The 12,323-nt window shown below is 39.8% G+C and overlaps 1 protein-coding gene across 1 annotated transcript in view; it reads left to right on the forward strand.

The window, feature by feature from the left end:
* Window positions 1-4,823: 4,823 nt before the first annotated feature.
* The window catches only part of nav3 (neuron navigator 3), a 370,879-nt gene continuing 363,379 nt past the window's right edge, over window positions 4,824-12,323 (forward strand). Inside the window, exon 1 of the mRNA XM_008401340.2 lies at window positions 4,824-4,972. The gene's annotated coding sequence lies outside the window, so the exon portion shown is untranslated. The remainder of the gene's footprint in view (window positions 4,973-12,323) is intronic.

A 12,323-nucleotide genomic window follows, 5' to 3' on the forward strand; every position in this document is an offset into this window, starting at 1 on the left:
ACAACAAATCATGCCCCACATCAACTCCAAGGCACTCAACAGTGACAAATTTGCAGCTGGGGATTTTTTTTTCAACTTTTGGTGAGAAATAGACAAGTTTTACTAGCCCGGTTCAATTTTTTTTTCAATTGTTTCACGATGCTCTTCTTTGTTTCTTCAGGACAAGATTCAAATCTGGTTGATGCTGGAGGAACAGATCAAGTAGTGGGAGTTACAGACACCAACAAGATCTACTGCCTGAATGCCAGCAATGCCTCATTCATCAAGGAGGCGGTTGTCTTGATCTGAAACACCCTGCAGGGGGAGCTGATGTATTTCAGCTGAGGTCTAACTGCATGCTGAAGAGTGAACACACATCAACAGACCTACTTCACGGCAAAATCATGTCTTTCAGCATTTGTTGTAGCACCTGATATAAGTGTCGAAGGTCAGCTTGTCGGCGTCTTTGTTCCCTTCAACAGAAAGCCTCACCAAACTCCTGCAGCACGCCTGGGTGGAAAAATCCAGTTGTCCAGATGTTGATGTCATGGAAACATCTTGGTTCCACTGGGTACAGGTTGGAGTCAAATTGAATTTTGTGTGCTTATTAAGCACACAAGCTACGACCTGGGACGTCAGAGGCTTTTGACTGAGGCTGATGTCATCCTGGAGTACACCAAGTGACCAGCCGGAAATCTTCATTTGAACGCTTCATTTGGGTGTTCAGTTTTTAAAACTGTACAAGTGAAATTTCAAAACAGGAGTTTAACAATTTCATTCATCAACTGAATGTGTTTTGTCAGTTATTTGTGAATGATAGTAGTTCTGTCAGGCTAGTTTTTGTTTTTTTTAGCTGAATGAAACACAGTACTATCAGAATTTATACATTTAGTTCCAAAGTAGATGCTTCGTGAATACATTTTCATGGTGACATAAAGATTTGCTACACAAAAGCCAGATATTCTACTCTAGAGTGAAACTAACTTGACATAGATATGCTTAGTAATTTGCTTCATCTTCCACCCAAACGTCATAATCCATAATGTTCTCATCACTCACTTTCCCCAAAATACTTGTTAGCCATTCAAGTCTCATAGATCATACCTATTAGTTTGCACCATAAAAGTGATATGAGCAAACCTGTATTTAACTAAAGCCCAACAGCAAAGTTATTGTTGGCTGTACATTTGGAGTTAATACATAGACGCTCCTGCTAGCTCAGATTATAAGAAGTAATAAGATTAGTTACCATAACTATGCAGACGATACTCTAGAATATCACCAAATGACTTTGAACTCATCCAAGCACTTAAAAAATTAGAACAAATCAATGCACGGAGGTGCCATAATTTTCTTCAGCTGAACAGGAACAAAACTGAAGTTATCTTTGCATCTAAAGAGAAATGATCTAGAATCAGCATGCAACTCCAGTTATTATAGCTAGAAACTAGTGATGAGGTCCGAAATTTGGGTGTAGTGATGGACTCAGACCTGAACATTCAGAGACACATAAAGACTCTTACAAAGTTGGCCTGCTATCATTTAAAGGACTCCAGGGTTGAAAGACTAAAGTCCAATGGTGAACTTTGGAAATGTAGTGACCTAGCTTCATGGTAAGTTCATCATCATGTAGACTTGATCAGAGAAACATTTCTACCACCTTCTGTTCATTATTATTATATCTGCAAACATGTCAGTCCTCAAGTAAAAAAAAAAACAAAAAAAACAACAAAACATTTAACTCAAGCTTGTTGGGTATCCTTTGGTGAGGCAACTTCCAAGTTGCCTCCTCATAAAAGATGTAGAAAATACCCACCAGCTAGGATAAAATATTAATTACATGTATACATTAAAAAGAGAAAAGACAAAAATCAAATGAGGGGATTGTTAGGAGCATAGACTGATTTAGACGGTTCTGTTCTCTGATCACCTAAAAGGTCAGTTCTATCAGCATGACTCGTCAGTCTTGCTCAGTGGGATGATGTTTTCTTCAAAGGTCACCAAACTCAAACTTTGTCTAATAAGTGTGGGGAACAATCTACTCAAGGATCTGTGGGTCGTGCTGGACAAACAAGTCAGATACATAAAGAGGCATGTTCCACCTGTTTGCTGGTAGTATTGAATTAATTAGAGGTGAAAGTCTTGAACGCACTGATGGACACAGGCTCTTACTGTAATTCAGGATACTGAATGCTAGTTTGAGAAGTATTGAGAGAACCTTTGATGGGGTAATTGGTTTAAAACATAGGTTTCCTGCAACTTTTAGATGTGTCTCTGCTGTAATCTATCCATTTGAATCAGGTGTGTTGAACACTTGAGCACTGCAGGACACCGAACCTCGAGGACTGGAGTTTGACACCCCTAGTTCAGAGGGTGTGATGTATTAAAAGAGCCACAAGATGTCCCACTTGAACAGAAGCAGTTCAGTTCCAATTATGGTAAAAGGCAAAGCTGAACCCAGTTAACCTTAATTGGAACTGTGGACGTTTGAGGGTATCCAAATCCACTCCAAGGAAATTGCTTATAAAAACTACAGTTTTGTATTTTTGCCTTTCAGAACAAATATTTAAAAGGTTTTTCGGCCTCGGGCTTATACCACACAAAGATCTGAACGTCTTAAACCTTGCTGACATGAACCAAACACAGAGGATCAAATTAAACTGTCACTAATTTCCTTTTAACTTTAATACCAGTTTCTGGTGTTAAAGGTTAAATATAGCTGATCTGTTCAGATGCTGTTGTTCCATGAGGATGTTTCTGCAAATCTGTTTGTTTTGTAGCACTGTAACAGAATATACTGTGAGCAAAGGAAATAAGACTTACGACTGCTGGATGTTATAACAAGGCTATTTTGTCACAAAGACCCTAGTACCCACTTTTCTTATTGCAACGTATAGGAATATCTTTGCTCATGATTCTAAAGTGATGGACCAGTGTAGCACTCTGTGACAGGTTCAAGGATGGCAGTTGTAACAGCCTTGAGACCAATAACAGCCAGAGGTTCACTTCTGTCAATGTCAGATTAGAGTACATCAAAAATGCCAAAAAAATGTACCGTCAAAACGGCTCTTGAGTTCTATCAACTGTCCAAGATTCCATGTTTATCCTTTTACTCTACATTTTTTACAATAGTATGCTATCATTTATGTCGGTGCTGGCCTTTTAAGATTGATTTTGATCCCACCAAAGCACGGACATCATTTACAGTACTTTGCCAAAAAAAAGTACTTGAGCTTTTAGAAATGTTTACATTATAGCCCCAAACTTTGTGTTCTTGGTGTCCTGCGTGTTTTAAATGTCTGCTGGGTTCAAGGCATGATTAAAGTGGATCTTGGATGCCTCAAAGCTTAATGACAGACCCATCTGCAAATCTTTGTTGATGTTAAACAAAATCTTGGAGAGTAATAGAACAATAAATTGACTCTTTCAAAAACCACCACCAACAAAACCCAAAACAAACAAAAAAAGGTTTGACCATTTTTAGGCTTTAGAGTGTTTTTTGTTTTGCAACAAGTTCATATGTAAATCTAAAAGCATATGATGTGAGGTACCACAGGTTGGTAGGACTTAGAATACCATATTAATATAATATTAATATAATGAAATTGGTAATTGATGTTCTGTCTTATTGTTCAGTTAGGCCCTCTGAATATATAACAAGACTACACCTTTGACAAAATGCTTTGTCAAAAGTGTACTTTTTAAACTTTTTAAAAATACGAGACTGTTTAACCGTATTTATATGTATCTGATGTAGCATACTGGTAAACTCTAATATAATTGACTTCCACACTCCAGTCCGATAGGTGGCGGTAAATGCACCTTAAGTTGGTTTGCCAACTGTCAATAAAACTCAGAGAAAGAGTCGCATTTCATCATTTGGTGGCGGTAATGCTGACCAAAATACACGTTTAACTTAACAACGTGTGTTACACGGTTACCAACTACTAATGAACTCAACAAGTGACATGCCAGGAAGAAGAAGACGACTTCACATCCAGGTATTTTACATAGAAATAATAAATACATTTTAATGTGTCTATCAATTAATATACGACATTGAGACTGAGTTGAAACCGTGCTACTGTGCAGTCAACTTCTCTATCCCACTGGCAGGAAAAAGTGTGGGAAACGTAGGAACAGGAATACTGAAGAAGGTTAAATGTTCCTGGACAGGGCGCGGGACTCTCGAAAGTTCACCATGGTGCTAACCCATGAGTTAGGGGAGCTAATCAAAATTAAATTGGGGGGATTACAGAACATTGACAAATCGATACTTTTACCCATCCCTATCAATTATTCAGTGTATTAGACTGTAAAAGTTTTACATATTGAAAATAGAGCGCTTCTCGTTATTAAAGAAAGAACCATGGAAGGATTTCTTCAACCAAGTACTGTCTCCAAGTCAGCAGGAACTGTGTAGGCCTTATTGTAACACATTTCTGTTTCAAAATAATTTTTCCCGAGTTAATATCCTATTTTGTAGAAAGAACGTTTGGGCATTGTATTATAACCATTGAAGTTAAAATGGCTTGAAATAGATAATTGTATTGGAAGGAGACTGCTGTCTATGTGATACGTAATACCAGGGACATTCCCTTGCCACTGTTAATGGGCACATCGTTGTGGGACAGTATGTCAGGATTTTGTCGCACGTCAGCGCCCCCTCGTGTCCGCCCAGGCAGCTGCAGTGCCCCGCAGAGCGCTGTGACGGGCTCGGCGCTCCGAGCTGCGCATCCCGCTACCTCTCCCCGCGCCTCAGCAGGAGCAGAGCCTCCTCTCCCACAGACAACTGAGCGGAGCGCCCGCCGTCTCCTCCTCTCTGGGAACATCTTTTTTTTTTTTTTTTTTGGAGATACAAAGCAGCTCGCTCCTACACTGCTGCTGCTGCTGCTCCTACAGCCGCTCTCAACTGGCAGTTGGAATAAAGACCTGCGATAGAGGGAACCCCGCTCCTCTGTTCTTCTTTTCCAGTGACGACGGTAGAAACCAGGTAAGACAATTTGCCATCTGTTTGCAGCAAGTGAGGAGTTTCTGGTTGTCAGGGGGTTTTTGGGTAAAAAAAAAAAGAAAAAGAAAGAAGCAAAGCCAGCGCTCTGCATGGGTTGTAGCAGACAGGCTGCACCTGCTTTAAATGAACAAGCCAGTTAATTTCACTCTTCCAGGATTCTGACATATAAACCAGGTGGTTTGGCAGCTGAAAAACAAGGAATATTTATAAAAACCATGCTTTGATGTGTTTATAATCATAAGGAAAACACGTTGGAATTGTAGTCTTATAACAAAAACGGAGGATTCCCCACTTTATGCTCCTTCGACATTTTAGCACTTCTCATTTTACAACTTTGATCTCAGTAAGATGTGCATTTAAAGCACTTTACAACATTTTGTGCCACTTTTGTTACACAGCTTGTCACAGGCACAGACTTTGCTGTATATAATTGCCGTTTTATGTAATAGATTGTCAGAAAGTAGTGCTTAGTGGAAGGAAAACCTTTTTTAGGTAGGCTGCACTAGACTTTGTTTTTATGGGTAATTAGTAAAAGAAGCTGAAAAAAATCCTTAAGGTCTTTTTTACTCAAATACCCCTAAATAAATTCAACACCCAGCAACTTCTCTCAGATGTTACCTGATTACTAAGTCCACTAGTGTCTAGTTTAGCCTAATTAATGGGAGATGAATGATGAAACTAAATACAGGTCAATTCTGGAAGAAAAGAAGCTGTTGGAGGCTACACAAGACTAGAGACTGAGGTAGAATTTCACCATCAAACAGGAAGATGGACTCTAAACATTCAGTGGGAGCTACAAGAAAATGGTTTAGATTCACACTCCCCATTGCTTCGTTAATAAGTTTGTCATGATCTTGCAGCTCCAGATCTATTTAATGTAGAAAAATTACCTTTGCAAAGCTGTCATGTAGAATCTGCTTTTGATTCCTAATCCCCTGGACTCATCCTAATCTATTTAGCATAGCTCTCAGCCTGCAATCACGAATGTCTGGAAGATTTTTTAATAATGGATGACAAAAGAGATTTGCTGGTTTGCAGCATCGATTTGTCCGGATGAGAACCTAAATTACCTGAGGACATTTTGTTTTACTAAAAGATGACATATATATTTTTTGCAAGTTTAAAATGGGTTTGATGCCGTTAGTTTTTTTTTGTAATAATCTCCCAATCCGCTCATATAATGCGTTTATTCAAATAAAAGCTTTATTGGAGGCTCCTTATTACCCCAAATCAAATTACACGCCCACGTTAGGTTCCCTCATAATTTCCCTGATTGTGTAACCAGTGAGATGCTGCTGAGGCATCTGGTAGGTCCGTCCCAAGGGAGCGGAGCGCTGCCAGAGCTGGCTGGAGCTCACTGACGGCGTTGAACCCGTCAAAGAATCCAACCAGGAGCTGCAGAGTTGAAAGGACTCGAGGCCACCGTCCTCAGGGGAACTCGTTGCCCTTACCAAAGAGATTTGCCTAAACCTTAATCATTGTCGGCTCTGGTGACAGTTGTACCAAGAGTCAGCAGCTATGATGGAGGTGGATTCAGTTTGACATGGTTAAACAAAGTTTCCCATCGTCCGTGAACCCTGGTTAGAACGGTTTGCCAAGGTTTTATCCTTTTTTATGACTGCGAAGGTCCTTGTAGTCCATCATCCGTACATCCCTTATCTTCCTCTGAATCCGGGGTCAGGTCGTGAAGCTAGCAGCTTTCAGACTTCTCTCTCCTCACCCACATGAGCCACCTCCATCGGGGGAATCCCAAGCCGTCCCAGAAAGATAGTCTGTCCGGCGTGTCCTCTAGGTTTCCTCCTGGAGGGACGCGTCCGAAGGCACCTCACCAGGGAGCCGTCCAGCACGCGTCCTAACCAGATGTCTGCTCTTGTTATTTCTAGTTCAAACCAGGGGGAAAATATATGTAACATCACAACATTTGTTGTCTTAATTAGTGTAAACACAAAAGGTTGAAGGGAATTCAACCCTTCATTTAGGTACTAAAAAAAAAAATCACCTTCCTACATAGCAAAACTCTTAAGATCCCATTCCCTTGACGTGTTAGATTGATGAATGTTGAAAAAAGTAGCTGCCTTTCAAGATTGACTTTTCTATTGAGGGGGGTTCTGTCCTTGCAACGCCATCACCCCACCATACCCCATTTGAATGTGAACTTCAAGCTATATTTCATCCATGTCAGATCACAACAGAAATAATTTAAGGTAAGAACAGGTTCATGTATTTTTATTACACTAAGTAAGCCAGTGATAAACATAACAGTCTGCATTCACTCTTCTGCTTAGTGTTTTGGCTCATGACAACGTGCTCATACATTTCCTCTTCACAATACAGAAATGTGCAAAATAATATAGTGATTTTTCATTCAAATGAGTTTCGTTTTATTTTTTAAGTCATACTAAAATCGTTTTGGTATAGTTTATGTTGACGAAGTATTATGGCTGGTTCTGTTCTGGAGACTCCTCTAGAGCCTCTGGAGATTAGAAGGGTTCATCTTGAAATGGAGAACATTAGAGACAACTCTGAGCATCCTCTTAAAGAAAATGTACAACAGAGTTTCTTCAGTCAGCGACTTCTTGAGAGTTGCTGTAGTACAGACTGCTACAGGAGATCCTTCCTGCCCACAGCCATCAACATCTACAAATCTTTGAATAACTTTGGATAAGATGAATTAACAACATGAAAATTCCTTCTGGGACTTCTAAAGCGTTTTTGATTTCATTTGGATTAAACTACTATTATCGCTAGTAATAAAAATAGTCAGAATGTTCCGTTTGAATGAACCCGGTTTATGACAAACGGTGAGGGAGTGGAACCTCATCTTCACCTGGCGTTGCTCCATTCAGCTCACTTTTTTTTCCCACTACCACACCATTACACTAGTCTACAGATCTTTTGATCCATCTCTCGCTCTCATCCTGTCATTCCATTTCCTCCTTTAATCTTACATTTCTCAATTTTCCGTCTGCTACTCCCCCCACTTGGATCGGCTGCATTGTAATAACCGCGGGACTGCTCCCGTTTTGTTCTTCTCCTACGTCATGTTTTTACAACTTCTTCCCGTGCCCTTGGGTTGTCTGAGCGTTGGATGATGAGGGTGGCGTTTTCCTCAAGATCAATGATGGTTTGAGATATTTCACTGGAAGTGTCAGACTGAATTAGGGCAAGCGGCGCCAGATGAGACTTTAACGGCCTTGATATAGAGCAGGGACAAGCTCTCCCATCAGCATAGATTAGCTGCCTTGTCATTGCGGGAGAGAGACTCTTTAGATTAATTGGACATAAAGTCGTACCTGGAGAGATGCCATCAGATGGTTTCATAGATTAATAATTTGTACTTTTTTTTTGTCTCTGAATTTCTGCTACCTTGCGACGTAAATGCGTTTCGCTTTTAGTAAAACAACTGGGTGGGGTGCAGAGAAATTTCATCACGAGCAAAAGACTCAAGGAATAAACATCCTGCAAAAGGAGGATAGAAGTCATAAGCCACACGAGATCCAGACGCAGACGGAACAGTCGGAAACAAAGTCGGCTTTCTACTCATCTCCGCAGTGGGGAACGGCTCGCTGTGCTTGTAGACACAGAGAAAAAGGAACAACGAGAGATGCAAAGAGAGGACAAGAAGAGGGATTACGTGTCACCAGCGAGCGTTTGGAGGCTGAGATCTTCATGACACTGATGGCCCGTGGAGCTATTCTCTTCTCTGTGACGGTTAGCTCTGCATCCATCAGCAGCTGGAAGCTGTGAAGATATTCTGCTGCAAGTGAAAGATTGGGAGGTAGTGTTGGGGAGGAGGAGGGGGATGATGTAGTTCCCTTCAAATTAAGAAAAGCTAATCATCCATCAAGCAACGGAGCAAAATGCAGTCATGCTTTTTTTCTTTTTCTTTGTTTTTGTTATTTACTGTAAACATGCTTAACTTTATGCATAATTGCAGAGTGGAAATAGGATAGGAATAGGAGTTTGTTGACTTTGGTGAACTACTGATTGCTGCAGTTACTAGGGATGCATCGATCCCCCTTTTTCACTTTCTATACCGATATTTGATGTTGAGTTTCGTCAGCAATCTTTCCAATACAGAAAAGTTGTGCTGAATTGATTTAAAAGGTTTTTTTTTAAAGCACAGACATAAAAATACTGAATTATAAATTTATTTGATAACTATAGACCAGTACAGCACACTTAAACCCACCAATAGCTTCAGAAGCTTAGTCAAACATGTAAAAACAGCTGATGGTTGCTTCATTTGTTCAGCCAGTAGGAGTCAAGCAGCCAATGTAAAATAAATAAGAAACTGACTAATTCAATTAGTTGACTATCTTGGTCAAACATGTAAAAATAAGCTACAACAAAAAACCTTTTAAATATAATGTAAAATAAATGAGAATGCTTGACTAGATCTGCTCTTAAGGATCGGGCATACTGTCACGATACACAGTCTAGATTTTTTCTTTTTCAATATACAGATATTAACATCGGATTGGTGCATCTCTACCGATTACAGCTACAGATGCTGTGACCCTTTTAGAGTTTGTCCACCCCATACGCAGATATAAAAATAATCTGAGCTTGAGACATTGCAAAATGTCTCAAGCTCAGATTGTCAGGAGAGTTTCTGTGAACCTTAACATTCTCAGTTGGATTCACAGTGGGGAGAGCAAGTACATGATTCACTGCTGATTTTGAAAAGCATGTAGAAGTCTTTCATTTTTATCATAGGTACTCAACTGTGAGTGTCGGAATCCAAAACAAAAATCCAGAAAATCACATTGTAAGATTTTTAAGTAATTAATTTGCATTTTATTGCATGACATGAGTATTGTCTCCCCCACCAACCAGTAACAATTCTGGCTCCGACTTCTTTAAGAAATCCTCCTGTTCTCCTCCCCTTTCCTGTATCAAAGACACCTGTAGGTAGAAAATGTTTATTGATGATAAAGTGCATCAATGGAATTTCTATTTAGGACACTCATCATTTAGGTAACACCATGGATTATGCTACGTATGTATCACTTCCATAATATTTCCTTTTTTCCATCCTGAGACTGGCCCTTAACGGAGCCTGTACCACCTGTTCTGCTTTTCTGCAATCGTCCAACTTGTATCTCCTTAGTCGGAAATGAACTTAAAGTTTCCGATACAGAAACTTTATGTTCTGGTTGGTCCAGTTCACAATTACAACGTTGAGAGTACTTCATGTGGTACTCAGAGATCAATATCTAACTTAATTACCCAACTCTGCTCTAAGCATCACTAGAACTCTGTCCCTTTTTATCCAACATCTGTGCAGTGCCAATAAAGTATGTGACCGCCTACACATTTACTCTGTTTAAGCTTTTTTTCCTTTTTATTTCTACACCTAAATCTCATCAGACAAATGGTAATATCAAAGATAACTTCTTACAACTAAAAAGCAGTTTTCAACCAACCATTTCATGCATAAAAATCCATGAAAAACAACATAAAGTTAAGTGCCTGCAATAACTGTCAACATGCCTTTTACCTCTGTGGAGGAACTGGCCCACTCTTTATTACAGAATTGTATAAATTAAGTCACGAACAGCACAAACAGCTGGTTAACTGGGATTGAAATGTTGTGGCATTACATTTAAGACCGGACACTTAAATAAATATATTTTGGACGACTGTCTGAAAAGTTACTCAATATAACAACAAAGTTGCTAAGCTGGCAACAGTTGTGATGGAGAAACAAAATAAAAACCAGCCTTTCTTCTAACACGATTTCAAATCTAGGGGTGCACAGATTTCTGGTAGTATCACAGATCTTTAAAAAGCTTGACAGGACAATTTTGGCCAATATTGATTTACATTTTTGGTCTGAAAACTCACTAAATACAGCATCAAAGCTGCCATGTAGATGTGAGCTGGTGTACAAGTCAGAATCTATCATGGCTTACCAAAAGGAGCTTGGATGATTTTCAGACCTTTTTGGAGATATCTAAGATTGGTTGTACATGTAAGTATTGTCCGAACGCCAGTCGCCTAAAATTAAAGAAATTGATTGACCCCCATCAGTGTACCCCTGTTCCTGATAGTATTGACAATATACCCTTCATATTGATGCCCAGAAATGCCTGAGTAGAAATAATCTAGTTGTAAATCTCAAGTTGTAAAATACGAGGGAAAATACAACCTACATTTGCTCTCTTGACTATAAAAGCACATCATGGACCAGAGGGGACCTCTTTCAGCTATGAATAATACTAAAGTGTGAATAGAAACCCACCCCTGCGCCCTATACAAATGGCAGGAATCTGCATGTTTATGTTGTTTGCTTAAAGATTGATAGCCCAGACGTCGGAGTTTGGCACCGCAAGCTCAGGCTAAGAGAGCTATCCAGAGTTGTTTCTTATTTACATCAGACTCATTCATCTCCCCTCGTACTTTCAGCGGAGGCTGACATTGAAATGGCTCTGTATTAAGCAAGGAGAAAGCAGACTGGAGCTTGTATCACTTTTCCACCCCTCCTTCTTAAGAGCGAAGGAGAAATGATGGATGGCACGGCACTTTAATGATCTTGTAGTGGAAATGCAAGTGCTGAAGCAGGCACATTACACGCTAACGGTAGAGAGATGAGGGTAGACTTTCGGTGACTGCGTACGGCAGTCTCATAAAAATCTTGTTCCTCAATTAAGGGACTGGGCTGTCGAGTGAAAAGGACATGCAAGGGACAAGTCTAATATATGTTTTTATCATAAACATGTACACTGGTAAGGTTCCGTGACGTCTGGGCTTTGACTGGACCATTAACACCTTGATTGTCTTCTTTTTTCTGCCATCCTGCTGCTCTGTTGGGATCATTGTGCTGTTGTTGACCCAGTTTTGGTCGACCTTTAGCTGTTGGGCGTATTTGACACGAGAATACTTGGACACAAAAATCAATTCAATGCCTTTGCTGGACGGAGCTCCTGCAAAATAATCCCAAATTATCATCAGCCCACCGCCATCATATTTGACAGTTGGTATAAAGTGCTGGTACTCTAATGTTGTCTTAGGATGGTGCTGTGCCTTTTGCCTGACCAGCAGTGCTTTGACCCCTATTATCTCGGAGAGAACAAGACTTGTAAACTCAAGTTTTGTTGCCTTAATTCTAAAGAAATTAGACTTTTTATTAACCTCTCACATGAGGAAAGTGATTGTTTCCTCAAAATGACTTCAAATTGTTTAGGAATTAGTTTGTATATCCTTCCCAAATTACTGAAAACCAACAACTGCTTTTCTACAATCGCTGCTTTTCTTCTCGACTTTGTTCTGGCACATCTGTCTGGAAGGAGCAAATATGTACTTTTTGTGTTATTTCTATACCAACCTT

This window comes from Poecilia reticulata, linkage group LG23 (genome assembly GCF_000633615.1).
Source record: "Poecilia reticulata strain Guanapo linkage group LG23, Guppy_female_1.0+MT, whole genome shotgun sequence".
Lineage (NCBI taxonomy): Eukaryota > Metazoa > Chordata > Actinopteri > Cyprinodontiformes > Poeciliidae > Poecilia > Poecilia reticulata.